General features: G+C 43.2%; 1 protein-coding gene across 1 annotated transcript in view; it reads right to left on the bottom strand.

The window, feature by feature from the left end:
• Positions 1 to 21860, bottom strand: part of LOC137654760 (serine/arginine repetitive matrix protein 2-like) — a 119520-nt gene that overhangs the window by 18079 nt on the left and 79581 nt on the right. The window lies entirely within an intron of this gene.

Genomic DNA, 21860 nt, shown 5'->3' with positions numbered 1-21860 from the left:
TAAAGCATGTGTTAGGATAGGAAATGAAGTGAGCGATTGGTTTCCGTAGAGAGTGGGGCTAAGACAGGGATGTGTGATGTCGCCGTGGTTGTTCAACTTGTGTGTTGATGGAGTGGTGAGAGAGGTGAATGCTCGAGTGCTTGGACGAGGATTAAAACTGGTAGACGAGAATGACCATGAATGGGAGGTAAATCAGTTGTTGTTTGCGGATGATACTGTACTGGTTGCAGACGCGGAAGAGAAGCTTGGCTGATTAGTGACAGAATTTGGAAGGGTGTGTGAGAGAAGGAAGTTGAGAGTTAATGTGGGTAAGAGTAAGGTTATGAGATGTACGAGAAGGGAAGGTAGTGCAAGGTTGAATGTCATGTTGAATGAAGTGTTACTTGAGGAGGTGGATCAGTTTAAGTACTTGGGGTCTGTTGTTGCAGCAAATGCTGGAGTGGAAGCAGATGTACGTCAGAGAGTGAATGAAGGGTGCAAAGTGTTGGGGGCAGTTAAGGGAGTAGTAAAAAATAGAGGGTTGGGCATGAATGTAAAGAGAGTTCTATATATGAGTAAGTGATTGTACCAACTGTGATGTATGGATCGGAGTTGTGGGAAATGAGAGTGACGGAGAGACAGAAATTGAATGTGTTTGAGATGAAGTGTCTAAGGAGTATGCCTGGTGTATCTTGAGAAGATAGGGTTAGGAACGAAGTGGTGAGGGTGAGAACGGGTGTAAGAAATGAGTTAGCAGCTAGAGTGGATATGAATGTGTTGAGGTGGTTTGGCCATGTTAAGAGAATGGAAAATGGCTGTCTGCTAAAGAAGGTGATGAATGCAAGAGTTGATAGGAGAAGTACAAGAGGAAGGCCAAGGTTTGGGTGGATGGATGCAGTGAAGAAAGCTCTGGGTGATAGGAAGATAGATGTGAGAGAGGCAAGAGAGCGTGCTAGAAATAGGAAGGAATAGCGAGCGATTGTGACGCAGTTCCGGTAGGCCCTGCTGCTTCCTCCGGTGCCTTAAATGACCGCGGAGGTAGCAGCAGTAGGGGATTCAGCGTTATGAAGCTTCATCTGTGGTGGATACGGGGAGTGGGCTGTGGCACCCTAGCAGTACCAGCCGAACTCGGTTGAGTCCCTTGTCAGGCTGGGAGGAACGTAGAGAGGGGAGGTCCCCTTTTTTGTTTCATTTGTTTGATGTCGGCTACCCCCCAAAATTGGGGGAAGTGCCTTGGTATATGTATGTAAGACTAAGACTTTGGATTTCCCACTCTGATCAAGGTAACCAGATTTAAATCATATATCTCCTACCTATAAATTACAAACTACCATGGCATTTTAAAAACCTGAGAGAAAAATTGTATGAACTAAGAAATAAATTAAATAAATATGATACCTATACGTAAGAGGTAAATGACTCAAATTAGCACATTTCTAGACAAAACTAGAGTAATAAGAATCCAACAATCCTTATAATCTAACCTACACAAGAATGAAGAATGGATCATCAGCCAAAATCTGGAGCACTGTAAATGCCAAGGTTGAATGACTAAACACATGGGGTTTAAAGGCCACTCATGAATGGCAGATGCAAGGGATAGTGTCATTGCCCTATCATGCAGGACAATGACCTAGAGACTGACCGTACATACCTTATGATCAGTGCGCAAGCCCCATCTCCATCCAAGCTGGGACAAGGGAGGGCCAGGCAATGGCTGCTCATGACTCAGCAGATAGACCTATAAGCTTTCCCAAACTTCCATCCTTAGCTTACAAGGATGATGAGATTGCAGCGACCAAAGGAACTAGAGCTTGAGCGGGACTCGAACCCCAGTGTGGCGTTCACCAGTCAGGGACGTTACCACATCGGCCACCATGGCCTTTTTAACACAAATGTTTCCAAATGTAGGAGGAAGTGCTCTACTCCTTCTGTGCTATATTTAAAGGCCGGTCATGAAGGGCAGAGGCAAGGGACAGTGACAATACCCTAGAGACTGACCATATATACATATAAACAGGGCCCAAGTCCCCTCTCCATCCAAGCTAGGACCAGGCAATAGCTGCTGATGACTCAGCAGGTAGACCTATAGGCTCTTCCAAACTCCCATCCTTAACTCAGAAGGATGGTGAGGTTGCAGACAAACTATAGAGCTTGAGTGGGACTCATATCCCAGTCTGGCGATCGCTAAGCAGGGATGTTTCCAATATGCCACCACTGATATCATCAAGTAGAATTGCTCTGCTACATATGGCCTACCAAGTGAAGTCTGGGTTTGTTCATAGCTTATCAAATATACTGCGCACACTCCTAACTTATAAATATATTCATGCAAACATATCTAATATATTATGTGCTTGCTACATTAAAATATTCAACCAATTTTCAACTGTTCCAATAGTGTATAGATACAGATGCAAGTGAAACAACTAAGCAATTATCACTTGCCAATTACACTACTGTACATTCTGAAATAAAATATAAAATTACCACAAAAAATATTTGCATGCAATACAAAAAGAAAAGTACTTATTCTTAAACTAACCCCCAAATTCGCGAGAAATAGGTTATGTAGAAACTAACTTTTGCATGAAGTGGTTTTGATATTCAAACAAAACTTGCATTACAGTATTAAAATATACTTTCATAGAAAATAGATCATCACGATGTATATACAAAATACATCTAAATAAATACATTGTTTCCTGTAACCTTGGGAAACATTAGAAGAGTTTGTAAATTTATCATCTGCAGACATTTTTGAGAAACAATGTGAGCTAAGGTTAAAAGTATATACTGTACTAAACACGACAAAAAATATTGTACTATACTCTGAGGAAGAAGAAGAAAAAAAAAGTGTAACATGAATATTTCAAGAATCAACGTCAAATGTTTAACATCAGCCTTTAACACATACAGAGAATCAACATGAGATTAAAGATAAAAGACAAATACAGTAGAGTGAAATACCCCTTTTATCATACAGTATACTCTTGTAATAATGTAAAAAAAAATACAGAGGATTAAATTTCCTGGAAAATAAACTTTCAAAACATATTGGTAAATTTAAGTTCTTTTTCTCACTTCAAGTTATAAAACACTACATCATCACATAATTTTTCTGAATGACATGTTGCCGACTTTCATCTTGACATGTCGACATGTTTCCGATTTTAATTTGGAATTACAGTGCAATGTTGGATTAATATTGCATGAAAAAGAATCTACATCAAGGACGCCGTGCACTATTGAGCAAAAACAAATCTACAGTAAATACAAATAAACTGGCGTGATTTATGGACGAGTGATTGAAATAAAAAAGTGGATGCTAACTAGTGGTGCATCTGAACTATAGTGACTTGCACTATTGTCAATCCATTGTCTGCCCACCAATGAGCATTACTTAGTAGCAATCAATAAACCTGGGTTTGCATTTAAATCTCTGAGTATTAATTACTGTGCTCAATGTTAAATGAATAACTCATATAATTTAGTCCACTGATATCTTGTGTAAGGTGTACTCTGTCGTTACTGCTTGTGGTTCTCTGAATACTTCAAAGCTATAATTAAAAGTCCTGTATTAATGGTTCAAATACAAACTCAAGAATCTTTCACTACAAATTTAAAACGTAGTACAATTAGATTTTTTAATTAGTCCGCTGTACTGACTTGTCAAAACGTAAGTATTAAGACTATTTATACGGGACAGATCAACGTAACTTTGATTATATGAAATATCATAATGCTTCTCTACATTGTAAATTCTCTATCATGAAATAAGACACCAAAAATTCACTGAACGAGCATTAAATTCATGGCTTAATATAAGCTACGATGGAATCAAATAGAATATTAAATATTTGCCTTAAATATTTAGCATTACATGACAGCTGAATACTGTATAATGCTAAGAGCATACACGGAGGGCTTTCAACACTTTCTCAAAAAAAAAAAAAAAAAAAAAAAAAAAAAAAAAAAAAAAAAAAAAAAAAAAAAAAAAAATCAGGTACCTTTTAGATGAAGTGAATGAACTACCCAAGCAATTAAAGTTAAACAACCAAATCCTCTCTATTTGAAAACTGTTTCAGACACAGGGGTACCAGTAGGAGAACCTAAAAGACAGTCATTTACAATATAATAACGTTTACATTGTACTTATGGAATGTAAAAATAATTTCAAATTACATGTCCATAATAATTAAACCCTTTACTCCCAATGGACATACTGGTATGTTTCACAAAACTCATCCCTTTACCCCCATGGACGTACTGGTACGTCCTTGCAAAAAACCGCTATTTACATTTTTTTGCATACTTTTGATAACTTTATGAGAAACTTCTGGCACTTTCCAAAAGAATAAGACCAACCTGACCTCTCTATGACAAAAATTAAGGCTGTTAGAGCAATTTAAAAAATATATACAGCAAAATGTGCTTGAAAAAAAAAAAAAGCCTGGGGGTTAAGGGTTGGAAAGTTCCAAATAGCTTGGGGGTAAAAGGGTTAAGGCATTTTAAATTTGTCATGTATAGGTACTATCAATGGAGGCAATTTACTCACAAGAACTTAAATATGACAAATTCGAAGATAATTTGTATTTTTCCTAACCATACAAACCTTAGCTATTTACAAAGGGTTTACTTTTAGCGCAGCTGAAATGACGAGCCAATAGTTTTTAACGAGGGTTAATTACCCCCGCGCTAGTTAGCGGGGGGTGGGGAAGGGTAGCTTGCTACCCCTCCCCCCTCCACACACCGGTGACTTGCTTCACTTCACTTAGAGGTAGGACTTGACTTGGGGGTCAGGGATGGCGGGCACATATGTGTAAATAGCTAAGGTTTGTATGGTTAGGAAAAATACAAATTATCTTCGAATTTGTCATTTGTTCCGTAACCGAAATACAAACCACGCTATTTACAAAGGGTGACTTACCCCTTAGGAAGGGTGGAAAGTCCCCAGCCTTACTGACTTCGGCTTGCCCGGGGGCTCGATCCCTTAGTGAGCAGCACTAGAGAGAGGGAGCCCCTGTACCTCACAGGTTCCTAGCATCGCTAGGAACGAGTGGCCTACATAAGTAGTGTGAGGAGGAGAGTGTGACTCGTCCTATGAAGTTGACCTTGAGACCTTCAGATAGGAATTCTAGGATAGGACGTTCCCCATACCACCTCGTCAGGGTATGGGAGACGCAACAGTATTAAGCTTAATACTAGGAGCACAAAGAAGCATGGGTTACCTGCAGAGGTCGAGGTCAGCTATGCGAGGACCAGGATGCTGCTTCCCCAAGAGAGGGGAGAATGAAGAAAGAAGTAAGGGTCAGACATACTCTTTCATTCACACAGACTAAGACCGGGTAACAACGCCCTCAACCTACTGCTACTTGTCCAAAAAGGAGCCTGAGGTTAGACCAGCTGTTGTGCAGCCACCACAGGGCCGATAGAGAACGTATCGAGGCTCCTGTGGGTCACGTCTTGCAGGTAGTGGGCTGTGAAGGTCGTTTGACGCTTCCAGACCCCCGCTTGAAGTACCTGCGTCACAGAGAAGTTTCTCTTGAAGGCCAGGGATGTAGCAATACCCCTGACATCGTGGGCCCGAGGGCGACGTGACGGAGGAGGGTCAGGATTCAGGGCATGGTGGATAACCCTTCGAATCCAAGCAGAGATGGTGTTCCTTGTGACCCTCCTCTTTGTCCTGCCTGTGCTCACAAACAAAGCTCGCACATGAGGACGGACTGCAGCCGTTCTCTTCAAGTAGTACCTCAGACACCTCACTGGGCATAGTAGCAGCTGGTCTGGGTCGTTTGTTACAGAACGGAGACTCGCGATCCTGAAAGAGTCGAACCGAGGATCCGGCACTCCAGGATTCTGAGTCTTGGCCACAAACTCAGGGACGAACCTGAACGTTACCTCCCCCCATCCCCTTGAATGGGCGATGTCGTACGAGAGACCATGAAGTTCACTAACTCGCTTGGCCGAGGCCAAGGCGAGTAGGAAAGCCGTCTTCCAAGACAGGTGGCGATCGGAGGCCTGGCGTAATGGCTCGAAGGGAGGTCTCTTGAGAGACCTGAGAACTCGAACCACGTTCCAAGGAGGGGGTCTCACTTCCGACTGGGGGCAGGTAAGCTCATAGCTACGTATGAGTAAAGAGAGTTCTAGCGATGAAGAAATATCCACGCCCTTCAATCTGAAGGCCAAGCTTAAGGCTGAGCGATAGCCTTTCACTGCCGAGACAGAAAGGCGCATTTCTTCTCGCAGATACACAAGGAAGTCCGCTATTGCTGGAATAGTGGCATCGAGTGGAGAGATACCCCTTCCACGACACCAACCACAAAAGACTCTCCACTTCGCTTGGTAGACTCCCTCAGAGGACCTTCGCAGGTGCCGAGACATTCTCTCCGCAACCTGTTGCGAAAAGCCTCTCTCCGCGAGGAGACGCTGGATAGTCTCCAGGCGTGAAGCCGAAGCGAGGCTACGGCCCTGTGAGGGACACCGGAGTGGGGTTGTCTGAGAAGCTCGTGTCGTGGAGGAAGCTCCCTTGGGAGTTCCGTCAGGAGTTGCAGAAGGTCCGGAAACCATTCCGCGTGATGCCATAGCGGAGCTACTAGAGTCATGGAACAGTTGACCGATAGTCTGGTCCTGTTGAGCACCCTTCTCATCAGACAGAATGGTGGGAAGGCGTACACGTCGATGTTGTCCCACCGTTGCTGGAAAGCATCTTGCCAGAGTGCCTTGGGGTCCGGGACTGGTGAGCAGTACAGGGGCAGCTTGAAGTTCAAGGCTGTCGCGAACAAGTCCACCGTCGGGGAACCCCACAAAGTCAGGACTTTGTTGGCTATCTGAGGATCCAAAGACCACTCGGTACTCACTATCTGCGAAGCCCTGCTCAGACTGTCGGCGAGCACATTCCTCTTGCCAGGAATGAAGCGAGCTGATAGTGTTATCGAGTGGGTTTCGGTCCACCTCAGAGTCTCTACTGCAAGATGGGATAGCTGTTGTGAAAAAGTGCCTCCCTGCTTGTTGATATAAGCCACTACCGTGGTGTTGTCGCTCATCACCACCACGGAGTGACCCGCCAGGAACCGTTGGAACTGTTGAAGGGCCAGAAAGACGGCCTTCAATTCTAGCAGGTTGATGTGTAGGCACTTTTCTGATTCTGACCAAAGGCCTGAGGCCCTCTGGTTCAGAACGTGCGCCCCCCACCCTTCTTTTGACGCGTCCGAAAACAGAGTCAATTCCGGGGGAAGGACGAGAAGACTCACTCCCTTTCGCAGGTTCTCGTCGGCCAGCCACCACCGCAAGTCCGTCTGTTCCAGAGACCCCATTGGGATCAGAGTGTCCGGGGAATCGGATCCTTGATTCCACCGGGACTTGAGCCGCCATTGAAGGGATCTCATCCTGAGGCGGCTGTTTGGAACCAGACGGGCCAGGGAGGATAGGTGGCCCAAGAGACGCAACCACGATTGGGCGGGGAGTTCTTTTCGCCTGAGGAAAGGTTCCGCCACCCTCCTCAGCCTTGCTATCCGGTCGTCTGATGGAAAGGCTTTGTGGAGATTGGTGTCTATTAGCATGCCTAGATAAACCAGTCGCTGGGACGGCTGCAGAGAGGACTTCTCGAGGTTTACCACGATCCCCAGATCCTGGCAAAGATCTAGAAGCCTGTCTCGGTGTCGAAGAAGGGTCGACTCCGAGTCTGCTAGGATCAGCCAATCGTCTAGGTAACGAAGGAGACGAATGCCGTTCCTGTGCGCCCAAGTCGAAATCAGGGTGAACACTCTGGTGAACACCTGAGGAGCTGTGGAGAGACCGAAACACAGCACCTTGAACTGGTAGATCTTGTTGTCTAGGCAGAATCTCAGGTACTTCCTGGAAGACGGATGGATTGGGATCTGGAAGTACGCGTCCTTTAGATCCAGTGTACACATGAAGTCTTGTGGTCTCACCGCAAGTCTGACTGTGTCTGCTGTCTCCATGCTGAACCGGGTTTGTTTGACAAACCTGTTCAGAGCCGAGAGATCGATGACGGGTCTCCAGTCTCCAGTAGCCTTCTTTACAAGAAAGAGTCGACTGAAGAAGCCTGGAGAGCCGTCCACGACCTCCTGGAGAGCACCCTTCTCGAACATGGTCTTGACTTCGGCCTGAAGGGCCAGCCCCTTTGCCGATCCCATGGCATAGGAGCTCAACGACACTGGATTCGCTGTCAGGGGAGGTTGAGATGACGTGAACGGGACGCGATAACCTTGGCCGATCACCGAGATCGTCCAAGCATCGGCCCCGAGATGTTGCCACCTGCGGACGCAACGCTGAAGGCATCCCCCCACAGGTGGACACGCAGGGGGACTGCCACCCCTAGGGCTTGCGGCCGCGGCCGCCACCCCTAGAAGTCTTGCCTCCCCTGGAGGACTTACCACCCCTCTTGACCTTGGCTGGAAAGGGCTGGGGCTTAGACACCACTTTCTTAGCTGCCGGTGCCTGTTTGGGAGCCTTACGAGGCTGTTGCTGCTGTTGTGGCGGGGCTGGAGGCTTATAGGGCCGAGTTGTAAGGGCCCTGTGGAGGAGGGAGTCCGTGCTGGATTTCCTCCACCTCTCAGCCGTTCGCTCCAAGTCTTGAGGCTCAAACAGGCTCTCCCCCAGGAGGGAGGCATGTCGGAGCCTACACACATCTACGGCGGGGACCTTCGGATGGAATCTCTCGGACACAGCATCGCGACGCTTCAACACCGAGTTGGCCCACAGGGTGGTAACCTGGTGCGCCAAGAACTCGATGGAGCGGGTGCCCGAGAGCAAGAAGGTCTCTAGGGCCTTCCTATTGGTCTCCTTGGACAAGTCCTCAGATCGCAATAGGATGCCCAGAGATCCTAACCAGAAGTCCAGCCACGAAGTGGCCTGCATGGCACACTTAGCGACCTTCTCGTGGTTAAGGATCTCTGCCGCCGAGAACGACACCTGCCGGGCAGAGAGTTTCTCCAAGGGAACTCCCTTCGCCAGCTCCTCCACAGAGTGATGGAGCGGAAGAGCGAGGTTGTGCTCACCCAGGATCTCGAAATACCTCCTCTGCTGAAGGCGAGGAGGAGGGATGAGTTTGTTCCCGGCAGTGGAACGACTGGAGGAGGCAAGAAGTGCGAGCTGAGCATTGGCCCTAGCTCTGGCACTCTTCAGCCCCCGAGACCAGGGCAGAGCTGCACTGGTCTTAGGGGCCTTCCGAACGTCGAACACTTCATCCAGAATTGTGTCTTTGCCTTCACGGGGGGGGATGACTGGATCCGTAAGACTGTTAAGTTGCCTTATCAGGCTTAGGACCTGCCAGAAGGCATGTTCGGACTCTTGCTGTTCTCCTCCCTGTGGGCTGGCAGCTAAGTCTCCTGCCCCAGGAATCTCTTCCTGGGGTGATACGTGGACATTCCCCTGGGTAGTCATGGGTTCCTGTCGAATCCTTGCAGAGGATTTAGGGATGGTCTTGGAATCCTTGGGCTCCCTCCTAGGAGGGATACAGGATCCCAACAACGAGGTTCGAGGGGCCCCTTCCTCACGAGACAATTCTCCTGCCTGAAGCGAAGTCTCCCCCCCTGGTGCCGGGGGGAAGACTACCGGTCCACTGGACTCACCTGAGGACGGAAAGGCCTCGTCCACGGGAGAAGGAGAGAGTACTCGTGCCGGAGAGGGGACCCTCGAGACCGACCTCTTGGGAACCAACTTCGCCCTGGGGGAAGTCACCACGAAGTCCACTCCTCTCTTTCTCTTCAGCGAAGGAGAGACAGCCGCTGGTTTGTTACCCTGGCCGGCGAGTGCTGGTTTCATAACCCTCACTAACGCCCGTGCCAGCGGACCAAACCAAGTCTGCTGCTCAAAGGACACAGAGTCCGAAATCCTCGCTAAGGTGAAAGGGATCGGGCGATCCTTTGGAGTGGACACGACGGTACCTGCCTGAAAAGAAGGTGGGGAAGAATGCTGTAATGACCTGTCCTCGTCCTGCAATACCAACCTGTGCTTGGATGGAGGTGATCCCGAGTGCCGTCTAGGAGCACGCGTCCCTGCTGCTACCACCGGCTGTGGAATTCGCCGCGAACTATGGTCGCGCGAGGGTGAACGGTCGCGCAAAGGCGAATGGTTGCGCGGGTGATCGCGCGGGCGTACAGGCGAGCGGTCGCGCGGGCGCGCAGGCGAGCGGTCGCGCGGGCGCGCAGGCGAGCGATCGCGCGGGCGCGCAGGCGAGCGATCGCGCGGGCGCGCAGGCGAGCGATCACGCGGGCGCGCAGGCGAGTGGGCGTGAGGGTGGGCAGGTAAAGGAACACGTGTCCGAGGCGACGAACGCAAGCGATGGCGCGACGGCGAGGGATCGTGCTGCCGCGTAGGTGAAGAAGATCGCTGGCGATAATGATCACGTGATGGTAAGCGATGGCGAGCAGCATGTGAAGGTGAATGATTGCGCGCCAGAGGGCGGTCGTTCAGGGTTGAGCGATGAGGAGCAGCATGCGTAAGCGGGCGATCGTTCAGGGTTGTGCGATGGCGAGCAGCATGCGTAGGTGAATGATCGCGTGAAAGGGCGCGATGGTGATCAGCATCCGCAGGAAGGCGATCGTTCAGGGTTGTGCGATGAGGAGCAGCATGCGTAAGCGGGCGATCGTGCAGGGTTGTGCGATGGCGAGCAGCATGCGCAGGTGAATGATCGCGTGAAAGGGTGCGATGGTGATCAGCATCCGCAGGAGGGCGATCGTTCAGGGTATTGCGATGAGGAGCAGCATGCGAAAGCGGGCGATCGTGCAGGGTTGTGCGATGGCGAGCAGCATGCGTAAGCGGGCGATCGTGCAGGGTTGTGCGATGGTGATCAGCATCCGCAGGACGGCGATCGTTCAGGGTATTGCGATGAGGAGCAGCATGCGTAAGCGGGCGATCATGCAGGTTCGTGCGATGGCGGGCAGCATGTGAAGGTGATCGCTGGCGAACTGGTGATCGCTGGCGAGCTGGTGATCGCTGGCGAGCTGGTGATCGCTGGCGAGCTGGTGATCGCTGGCGAGCTGGTGATCGCTGGCGAGCAGAAGGTCGACGCGTGTCCTGTGAGAGGATAGGTTCACGAGCAGGAACGGGAAGATCGCTGGCGCGTTGGCGAACATGTGTTTCTGACACACGATGGTGAGCAGGGAGTTCAGCAGGAACTAAAGGGTGGTCAGAGACCGCAGGGCGATGGTCCTCAAATGAGCGCTGACGCTCGGAAGAGAGCTGACGAGCAGGAGAGCGCTGGCGAGGGGGGCGAACCTCAGGAGAGAGCCGACGAGCAGGTGAGCGTCGGCGAGCAGGAGAGTCTTGGCGAGCAGGAGATCGTCGACGAGCAGGAGATCGCTGGCGAGCAGGAGAGCGCTTGTGCGCTGGCCCTGCTCGCGTAAGGGAAGAATCCCTTAGCCCCGAAGGGACCGTTGCCCGTCGGGTGACGAGTTCTCCAGAAGGCGAAGATCCGGCAGGAGATGGAGAGCGGTCCGCAGAGAGGTTCAAGGAGGGCGGAGTAGTCGGTTGAGGCTGACGAGGAGAGTCCCCCCCGGAGGACGAAGACCCAAAAAGGCGCCTCTTAGTCCCCCTGTAAGGGGAAGGGAGGCCCTTGTGGCGTAGAGGGCGGTGAGCCTTACGGCGGAGGCGGCCTCGGGGGAGATCGTCGGGACCATCGGTCCTCCGAAGGGGAGTCTCCTTCAAAACACTTCCCTCAGAAGGAAGCTGGGCAGCAGTCGAGACCGAAGGACTCACTTCCCCCTTCGAAGGATGCACGGAAGGAGGAGGAGAGCCTAGAGCACCATCACCAGCAACAGCACCTGCGTCGGAAGGCCCAGCCACGTCGGAGGCCTCTGTCACCACGACGTCGACAATAGACAGAGGGTCTACCTCCGCTACCACCGGCGACTGTTTAACAGCGGCCCCCAACGAGACAAGGTCAATAAGAGCGACCCTGGAGGGCAAGCCCTTAAGCCCCAGGGACGACCAAATCTGCAACAGATCATCACTGGATAAAGTATTATTATCAATAACCTCCCCCGGAGGAGGAGGGGGAACCGCCTCGCTATGGGAGGCGACGCCCTCTCCCCCCACCGAAGGTAGGGAAACAGAACAAGGGCCTGCGCTCCCACTCGGACGACTCTCCTTAGGAGGCGGACGAGGGGGAGCTTCGGAGGAGGTTTGGGCGGCGGAAGAAGAGTCCCGAGAACCTTCCTCCTTCAAGGCTAACCCCGGAGGAGAACGGTCTCTCTTGGACTTCTTCTTACGCCGACGGCCAAACCTCTCCCACTGGGAGGCAGACCACTCCCTACACTCACGGCACATGTTATCCTGGTCGCACCGTCGGCCCCGACATTGAGGGCAGAGGGTGTGAGGATCCGTACTCACGTCCGACATGAAAGTCCCACAAGGACGGCCGGCAACTCCAGGGCATGTCCGCATATTAAATAAAAGAAAATAACTGAAGGTCAACTTCCAACCAATCACACAAGCTGTAAAGAAAAAGAAGAAAATTAAAGGCTGTCAGCGAAGGCGATGAACAGACACGTCTGATCACCGCCGAGCCAAAAGTGAAGTGAAGCAAGTCACCGGTGTGTGGAGGGGGGAGGGGTAGCAAGCTACCCTTCCCCACCCCCCGCTAACTAGCGCGGGGGTAATTAACCCTCGTTAAAAACTATTGGCTCGTCATTTCAGCTGCGCTAAAAGTAAACCCTTTGTAAATAGCGTGGTTTGTATTTCGGTTACGGAACAAATTAAATTTGACTTTATCAGTGTAAGCCCTCTGACGATCTTGGCCATGACAAAAATCCCCTCGTGTATCAACCTACTAACAAAATTGAAATAAAAAAGAAAATGAAAATTGTTTGTGCCACCTGAATAAATTTTCTATACAGCTACACAAACAGAAAAGCATATCCCAAGTGTTAAGTGGTCTTTGATGTCACGAAAGCAAAATATTTTATATCGATTAATGATCTGACTGACATTCTTTGTATTGTATTTTGAAGAATTGAGAGAGAAAACTGCTAAGAAAAAGTGTGTGATACTGCCGCCTGACTACTATTCTCATACTGTGCGGCTAAATGACATCTCTAAAATATAGTTAATCTGTATTTTCACCTTAAACAATAAATTACGTTTAAAACGTACCATATAAATAAAGCATTACCTTAATGCGAACTAACTTTAGTTGAGTGTTAAGTCTATAACAAAGACTAATTACCTAGCTTTGAAATTAAGATCCACTGTAAGTATAATGAAATTTTCAACTTTCCATTCTGTCAAAAAAATCTTACATTTAGGTTGAATAGAAGTTGCAGCTACCAATTTTGCAAATCTAGCCCCCAACTTGGCATGTAATGATAATGCCAATAATTTGCATGAAAGGTAGAATACTTTAACTAAAAACCTAAGTTCATAGCAAAATTAAAATGCATTTGTTCCCCTTACAAAATTAGAGGAAATACACTACTGCATTAAATATAACATTCCTTATGTAGAATAAAGTGAAAATATAAATACAATAATTTTTTTCCACATTAATGACAAATACATACAAAAGTTTGAAGACAATTGAAACTTACAGTATTTACATTTATGGTTAATCAAAAAAAAAATTTTCATATTTAGTTATTACAACATACAGATTCCAATCAAACAGGACAGCATACGTCTAAATAGATTTCTTTTTAAATGCCGACTTCTTCCTAGATATTAATTGTAATGTTATCGTATTATGCAATCTTTGTAGTTATATTTGTGTACCGACGGTCCTCAACTTACACACATCCGATTTACAAATATTCGGGAATACAAAAACACAAATCTGAAATCTGAAATCTTAGATATTGTATATGTTCACAATGAAGCACTGTAATAAAACAATATTATACAACTTACTGCAGTAAGCAAGACAACAATTATATAATTTAACAGGACTATTTGTTGAATTTTGAAGCTGAAAATCACAGCTTCTTGGAACCTACTCAGTATGTAAGTCGAGGACATTTTAAACTGTAACAGATCAACAATAGGTCATCCACATTAACAATTATATATTATAAAATAAACCATTTTGTATAAAAATATTATGGCTTTATGTAAGGCTTTTTAAAGCATAAATCATTAACTCCTAGGAGATTAATCTCTTGCGGAGTGAAACTCTACTGTAGTGAAACCCCATAGACCCTTAAGACTACAATAGGCGCCTTATAAAAGGACATTGCAGTAATCTAAAAAATATATATGTTCTTATATGAAGTGCAGCAAAACCCATTGTCTTAGATAATTAAATGAGAGAGAGAGAGAGAGAGAGAGAGAGAGAGAGAGAGAGAGAGAGAGAGAGAGAGAGAGAGAGAGAGAGAGAGAGAGAGAGAATGTGGCAATAGTATAGTTACTATCACTATTGCTGCTACATAGTCTAACCCCCTTATCTGCGGATTCACAAACAGAGTATGACACGATTGAAAACACAGACTTCCAGAGAAGAATTACTATCCATTCTCCAAGAGCTAAAGGAAGGTCCTCCCTCATTTTCCTGAGAGTTCTGGTTTTAAAAACTAGGAAAAAGACAATTCTAAATTAATAATTCAAAAACTTTGTGGTTCCCCCAGATTTCTAGGTGAGCCCTTTAGACATCTATCATTGAAAATTTTGTATATTGTTACAAGATAAAGAAATTCTGTAAATGTAGCTGGAAATCATAGGCATTGGATTCAGGTTAGGCCTACTGTAGGGCAAAATTTAATAAAATTCGGCTAACAAACACTTTCTTTGACCCCTCACTCAGATTTCCTTCCTCATTGTATGTAATTGGTGGCACTCTATAGGAACCAATCTATGGTTTGGTACGTTTCATAATCTAAATCGATCTCGAGCCCAAATACCCCTTGACACCACTAACAAGTGGGGAGTCGGGTAGAATTAGGTGAACTACGGGTAAGTATTGTAATAATAAATCTTATTAAAATTCCATTTACTTCAATGAATATTTCCCAATGTTAATCTAGTTGAATCCCACACACTTAAGGAGGAGCCGAGTAAGTGATGGATCTACTTTATCAAACTAAAGTTCTTCATAAGCTCAAAGTAAGGGAAACAACCTTCCTTTTGCAATACAGTACAATTCCAAGAATGCTAAGTTCGAGAATACGATCGATAGTCTCCAGGTGATTAGAAGTAGAAGAGATGGGTTTGGATGAAATACCAGAGAGATAAGTTGTCTTGTATACTTTTCTCACTAAGATTTTGATGGAAACTCCTCCTATGGTCCTGGAGACAGTAGAGGAAAGAGATTGGATATTCATGATAGATCTCTGGGATGTCTATTTCCACTTATTCATATGCAGTCAAGGGGATACCTCCATTTTATGAAATATACTGTTTATTCAGTGATATACATGTATTTTGATCTGAGGATGGGACCTTAGGTATTTACAGAAGGGTGATGGCTCTAGTCTCCAAGTAGCTACGATACTCTGGGCGAGAGTATTTTTGTACATGGACGGTGACTAGTTAATTTTGAGTTTGTAGCTAGAAGAGAAAAGATTTTTGTCCATCAGGCATTGTTACTTAACTTGTTGGGGCATCTTGGAGTTACTGAGAATCCGAAGTAGTCCCTCCTGACTCCAACAGAGTCTATATAGTTACTGAACCCATTTTAATCGAAATTAAAACCCCCCTTAGATATTGTACTGTAAATGAGGTAGAATTCTTTCCTAACATCATGAAAGGAGAAACAAAATTATATGGTATGGTGCCTAAAAATAACATAATTGGAAACATCCTCCCTTCTCAATATATAAAATTTGTTAGCATTCAACAACAACAGTATCAATGGTATACCAACAGTGCCGACCAATGGGAGTCTTGGAAGGTTTTTAAGTACCAATGACATTCAGGCATTGTGGCCAGCCCACAATCATCTCGATCAAGCATCATCAGCACTAATTCAATACATTTATTGTGAATATATAAGGTACTTATGTATTCTTTTTAACAATTCACTGCCTTTCTCTGATCAAATGTTTCAATAACATAAGAAGTAGAATACCAGGTATCGATAATCATAAAAATAAATTTACCATAAAATCATTGGCAATAATAATTAAGGACCTGAATTGTCATGATAAAATTTGGCACAAGAGGTAAGCCTAAACAGTAAAATTCCAACTTGCATATAAAAGCTAGGTATGTTCAGTCTTACAGTCCAAATCAATTCAGTGTAGGGACTATTTACAATCATCGACAAAGATTACACAAACAATGCATTTTGGGAGAATATGTCGGGACGCATAATATTCCGTCTAAAACATGGATTTATATTAAAGATGTTGCATAGATTCTGGGCGAAATAAGACCCACCCCCTGATGACATAGCCAATCATGTCCTCTCCTGCATTACCAGCTTTCACAACACATTATAAGTTAGTATAGTTTGAAATTTGTTAAGGGTATGTATTGTGACCGCTGCTAATGTGGGAGACTAACGTGATTGGCTATGTCATCAAGGGGTGGGCTTCTTTTGCCCGGAATCTTTGTGGCGAGTATACTTGCAACTAAAACATCCACCCAAGCTCATAACTAGAGAACAATCCACCTGTATAAGTACCTCATGATTAAACAATTCATTACCAACATGGCAACCAGAAAGGAAGAATTTCTTGTCCATGTGAACCCATATCAACTCTAGGTTACTAGCATATCAAAATAAAATTAGATTGAAGACAAGTAGGTTAACAAGCAATTCAGTAATTACTTTCGCATAAAAGTACAAATCGAAAAAATTAAATCAGGACATTCTACTTATACACATTTGCTAATATTATGGAGTTCCGAACAATGCAACACCAACTTCATATGAAAAACACAGCATAATTGCGTTAAAATACATCAATTTTAGATGATAAAAAATCCTCTGAACTGTTGTACTAGTGAACACCAAATAATTCACAAAGAATGACACTTAAAAATGCTAAATCACATGAAAACAGTACAATAAAACTTGAGACTAAATTTGGATAGTACAGAAGATTCTCAACTTGCAAACTAATAGATTTGAAGAAGCTGTTTGTAGGTCGAATTTTATCAAATTTTGTCGTAGGGCAAGCCTAACCTGAATCCAATGCCTACCATTTCCAGCTACAAAATTCAGCAAATAGCCCAGTTTCATATGAAATAAATATCAGGTTATTGCAAATGTTTTGCTTACTGTATTAAATGATATTCAGTAATGTTTTATTATAGTGTTTCTTTATCTTATATTATACTAACTTTTGATACAATACTGTATCTCAGGATTCATGATTTCAGTTGGATTTATTTGTACTGTATCTTCAAACGTTTGCAAGTTGAGGACCTTCTGTAAATAAATTTCGCAAAATACAGAACACGAGAACCAACATAACGGAATGTGGTTCCCCTGAATAAGTAAATGTCGTGTAATCATCTCGTCAAATAGGTGCCCACACAAGCAAGATTCAGGAACCAGAAATAGAGCAGAGATCTACAAGATTTGTACTTAGTTAAATAAAATAACCTTTCATGCTAATGGGCCCTTATGCACCACTCCAAACTCTTCAGCCAAATTAATTACACTAAAATATTTATAAACCGGACCCTTTTCATCCGTTGCCCGGATATTTATAACCAAATTTTCTTTTAATATAGTGGAGTAACATTGTTCAATAGATTTACTTTGAGTAAGCTTTTATTTCACTGAAATACTCTGTGTATGCTATATATAAAAATCATTATTTATAAGAAAATAATGAATTTTGGAAAAATATTTAAATCTTAATTTCATAACTTTCCCCCATATATAGTACCTTTACAGTGACAAATGTCCTAATTTCCTGTTGTTGATCTCGCCTTTTAAAGGACTAGATTAAAAATACTAATATTGATTAAAGTGTACTTTAAAACCATCTAAAACCTAAGAAAACCTTTTATAAATCATTGAAATAATAAATTATTAATTTGCTCTTCGTATAAAAAATCTAAATACGAGTTTTTGTGATGTCACATATATGCACATTCCGATCCAAGGTTGACTCGGTCGGTGAAATTCTCTTACGATAATTTGGATTAAAGATTTTACCATTTTTTTTCTTAAAGTATTTATGAATTATATTTCAATTTATTGGAATTCCAAATAAGTGATTCGTATCATCTTATTTGTCCACAGTTGATATAATTATAACTTTGTTGTTGATCATGGTGACTTTCACAGCAGTAATGTGAAAATTAAAAACTATTCGATATTGTGCATATTTCATATACAATTGTAGAAAATTCCTATTTGACTGAGTAGCACTGTATACTGTACTAACTATTGGATGATTGGCAATGTAGGTTTGTTTACCCCTGTTTAAACTTTCTAATTATTGTTGATTCCTTCAAGAGATACTTTGGCTGATCACTGCTTTTAGGTGACATTTGAAGCTATGATATGGAACAACAATGTAAAAATCAATATATATTCATGATAGGAAAATTTGCATTGATAAACAAACTAACAGAATGTTGATGCCAACCTAAAATGTGTTTGGTACATCCCTTCCCTGCCAAAAAGTCCACATTGGTGAGATTTTAGCGTAATTTCAAATACTTTCTTCATTCTTCTTTTATCTAGAAAATTTAGCCATGACAATTTTTTAACCTTCACTGAATTTATATTCAACATACAACGTAACAATATAAAATCAAATGAACTAAAACTCTAACAATATAAAATCAAATAAATTAAAACTCTTAACATAATGACATGTGGCCGCAGAATAATTTACACCCTTGTTAAAAAAATACTTAACCTACTACAAATTAGTACGATATCATTTAAAAATGCAATATTTCAAATAAATACCATAAACATTTACATGATTGAAGTAATTACATCCATACAAAATATCAGTAATAGAGAACAAATGATTTACTTACCATTTCCGGCATCACGTTCTATTTGATTTATAGACTTCGTTAAGTTCTTAACCCTTTAAAATTCGAATTACGAAAGCATAGAATTTATCAACATCAGAATAAACAGGTTCTTATAAATTAAATAGTCTCACCTGTCGAATACATATTCAGAAAAAAATTCTCTAGCTTACATTAGGGCAACACAATCAAAAGACAATCAAACTCTTCACGATAGGCAATGCCCTGTTAATTGTAGCTAGTTCAGACAGACTAAGTTTAATTACTGGCCTCTCACTGGTCTGACCCAAAGGATAACGTTCGTAAATTAACTCTTCAAACTATGAGACATAAAAGTACCCACTACTGTATAGTGCATCCGCAGCATTTAGTCGGTTCGAGGTGTAGCAGATTCCAGAACTTCCGTGAGTATGGTGTTGCCAGTTACAATGCCAATTATCATTATTATCACTAGCTAAGCTACAACCCTAGTTGAAAAAGCAAGATGCTCTAAGCCCAAGGGCTTCCAACAGGTAAAAATAGTCCAGTGAGGAAAGGAAATAAGGAAATAAATGATATGAGAAATAAAACATAAAATATTTAAAAAATCAGTAACATCAAGTCATATATAAACTATAAAAAGACTTATGTCAGCCTGTTCAACATAAAATATTTACTGCAAGTTTGAACTAGTGAAGTTCTACCGATTCAACTACCCGATTAGGAAGATCATTCCACAACTTTGTCACAGCTGGTATAAAACTTCTAAAATGCTGTGTAGTATTGAGCCTCATGATGGAGAAGGCCAGACTATTAGAATTAACTGCATGACTAATATGATGGAGAAGGCCTGATTAATAGAATTAACTGCATGACTAATATGATGGAGAAGGCCTGATTATTAGAATTAATTGCATGACTAATATGATGGAGAAGGCCTGCTTTTTAGAATTAACTGCATGACTAATATGATGGAGAAGGCCTGATTATCAGAATTAACTGCATGACTAATATGATGGAGAAGGCCTGACAATTTGAATTAACTGCATGACTTATATGATGGAGAAGGCCTGACTATTAGAATTAACTGCATGACTAATATGATGGAGAAAGCCTGACTATTTGCATTAACTGCATGACTTATATGATGGAGAAGGCCTGACTATTTGAATTAACTGCATGACTAATATTATGAACAGAACGGAAATGTCCGGGAAGATCTGAATGTAAACGATGATCAGAATTCTGAAAAATCTTATGAAACATGCATAACGAACTAATTGAACGACGGTGCCAGAGATTAATATTTAGATCAGGAATAAGAAGTTTAACAAACCGTAAGTTCCTGTCCAACAAATTAAGATAATAATCAGCAGCTAAACACGAAACAGAACAATACTCAAAATAAGGTAGAATGAAAGAATTAAAACACTTCTTCAGAATAGATTGATCACCAAAAATCTTAGGAGACTTTTTCAATAAGCCAATTTTTTTTTTACAATTGAAGACATACCTAACGAGTTTCTCAAAAGTATATTTGCTGACGAGAATCACACCTAAAATTTTATGAGTCATACACAGAGTTAAAGAAACATTATCAATGCTGAGATCTGGATGTTGAGGAGCCAATGTCCTTGACCTACTTACAATCATACTTTGAGTTTTGTTAGGATTCAACTTCATGCATCACAATTAGCAATTTAGCACCATGCAATAATTTTAGCTAAATCTCTATTAAGGGAATCAGCAACCCCAGATCTACATTCAGGAGATGGAATTGATGCAGAGTGTAGCATCATCTACACTCAGGAGATGGAATTGATGCAAAGAGTGTAGCATCATCTGTATATGCAACAAGCTTGTTTTCTAGGCCAAACCACATCATGTGTATATAGTATGAAAAGTAATGGGCCAAGAACACTACCCTGAGAAACACCAGATATCACATTCATATACTCACTATGGTGACCATAAAAAAAAACTCTTTGTGATCTATTACTTAAAAATTCAATAATAATGCTAAGAAACGACCACCCACTCCCAAATGTTTGAGTTTTTAAAATAAGGGCCTCATGATTACCATGATCAGAGGCAGCACTAAAATCAAGGTCAATCACACAAACTTCCTGACCACAATCAAGAGATTTCTGTACAGCTTTGGAGATTGTAAGAAGGGCATCACATGCTCCGAGGCTCCCTACTTTGTGTTAACCTGATAATTGGCGGTCAAACTGGTATGATCGCACTCACAAAAAATTCCAGAACCTGCCACACCTTGAACTGACTTCATGTTATGGATGGGCTATAATGAATGATTTCCATTATCTGGATAACAAAAAACCCCAGTATTTCTTAGAATATTTGCAATAAGAGAACAGTAAAAGTGAGAGTAAGGAAGAAAACAGAGTAAAAGCGAGTGTAAGGAAGAAAACGGTAAAAGTGAGAAAGTAAAGAAGAAAACAGAGTAAAAGTGAATGTAAGGAAGAAAACAGAGAAAAAGTGAAGAAAACAGAGTAAAAGTGAAGAAAACAGTAAAATTGAGAGAGTAAAGAAGAAAACAGAGTAAAAGTGAGAGAGTAAGGAAGAAAACAGTAAGAATGAGCAAGAGTAAGGTTATGTGGGTAAATGAAATCCTAGAAATCGAAGCAATGAACACTTTTGGTACGGAAAATGGAAAAATAGAAGCGATTTGTTCATAAAAGTATATTGGAGTAGTCATAACAGATGCTGGCAAGATGACGTGTGAGGTAGTCAGAGGAAATGTTAAGCAAGACTGGTGGCAGAGTCTATGAAACTGAATGTAAGATACTCATACTGGTTGTGGAACCTACAAGGGAATCAAAGACTGAAGTAACGGGGTGAACTGTCAGTGTAATGCAATATTGTGTATGAAGTTTAAGAAACACGGAAAGTTATAAAAGTGGGGAGTTACGGTAAACGCAAGAGGTAATAATAATTCTACGAGTGAAAAAATAGATCAAAGTATATAGAGTGGGTTT

The sequence above is a fragment of the Palaemon carinicauda genome, chromosome 15, assembly GCF_036898095.1.
Source record: "Palaemon carinicauda isolate YSFRI2023 chromosome 15, ASM3689809v2, whole genome shotgun sequence".
In the NCBI taxonomy this organism is placed as follows: domain Eukaryota; kingdom Metazoa; phylum Arthropoda; class Malacostraca; order Decapoda; family Palaemonidae; genus Palaemon; species Palaemon carinicauda.
Note: the sequence above shows the minus strand (reverse complement) of the source record. Positions and strands in the feature narration are given on the sequence as shown.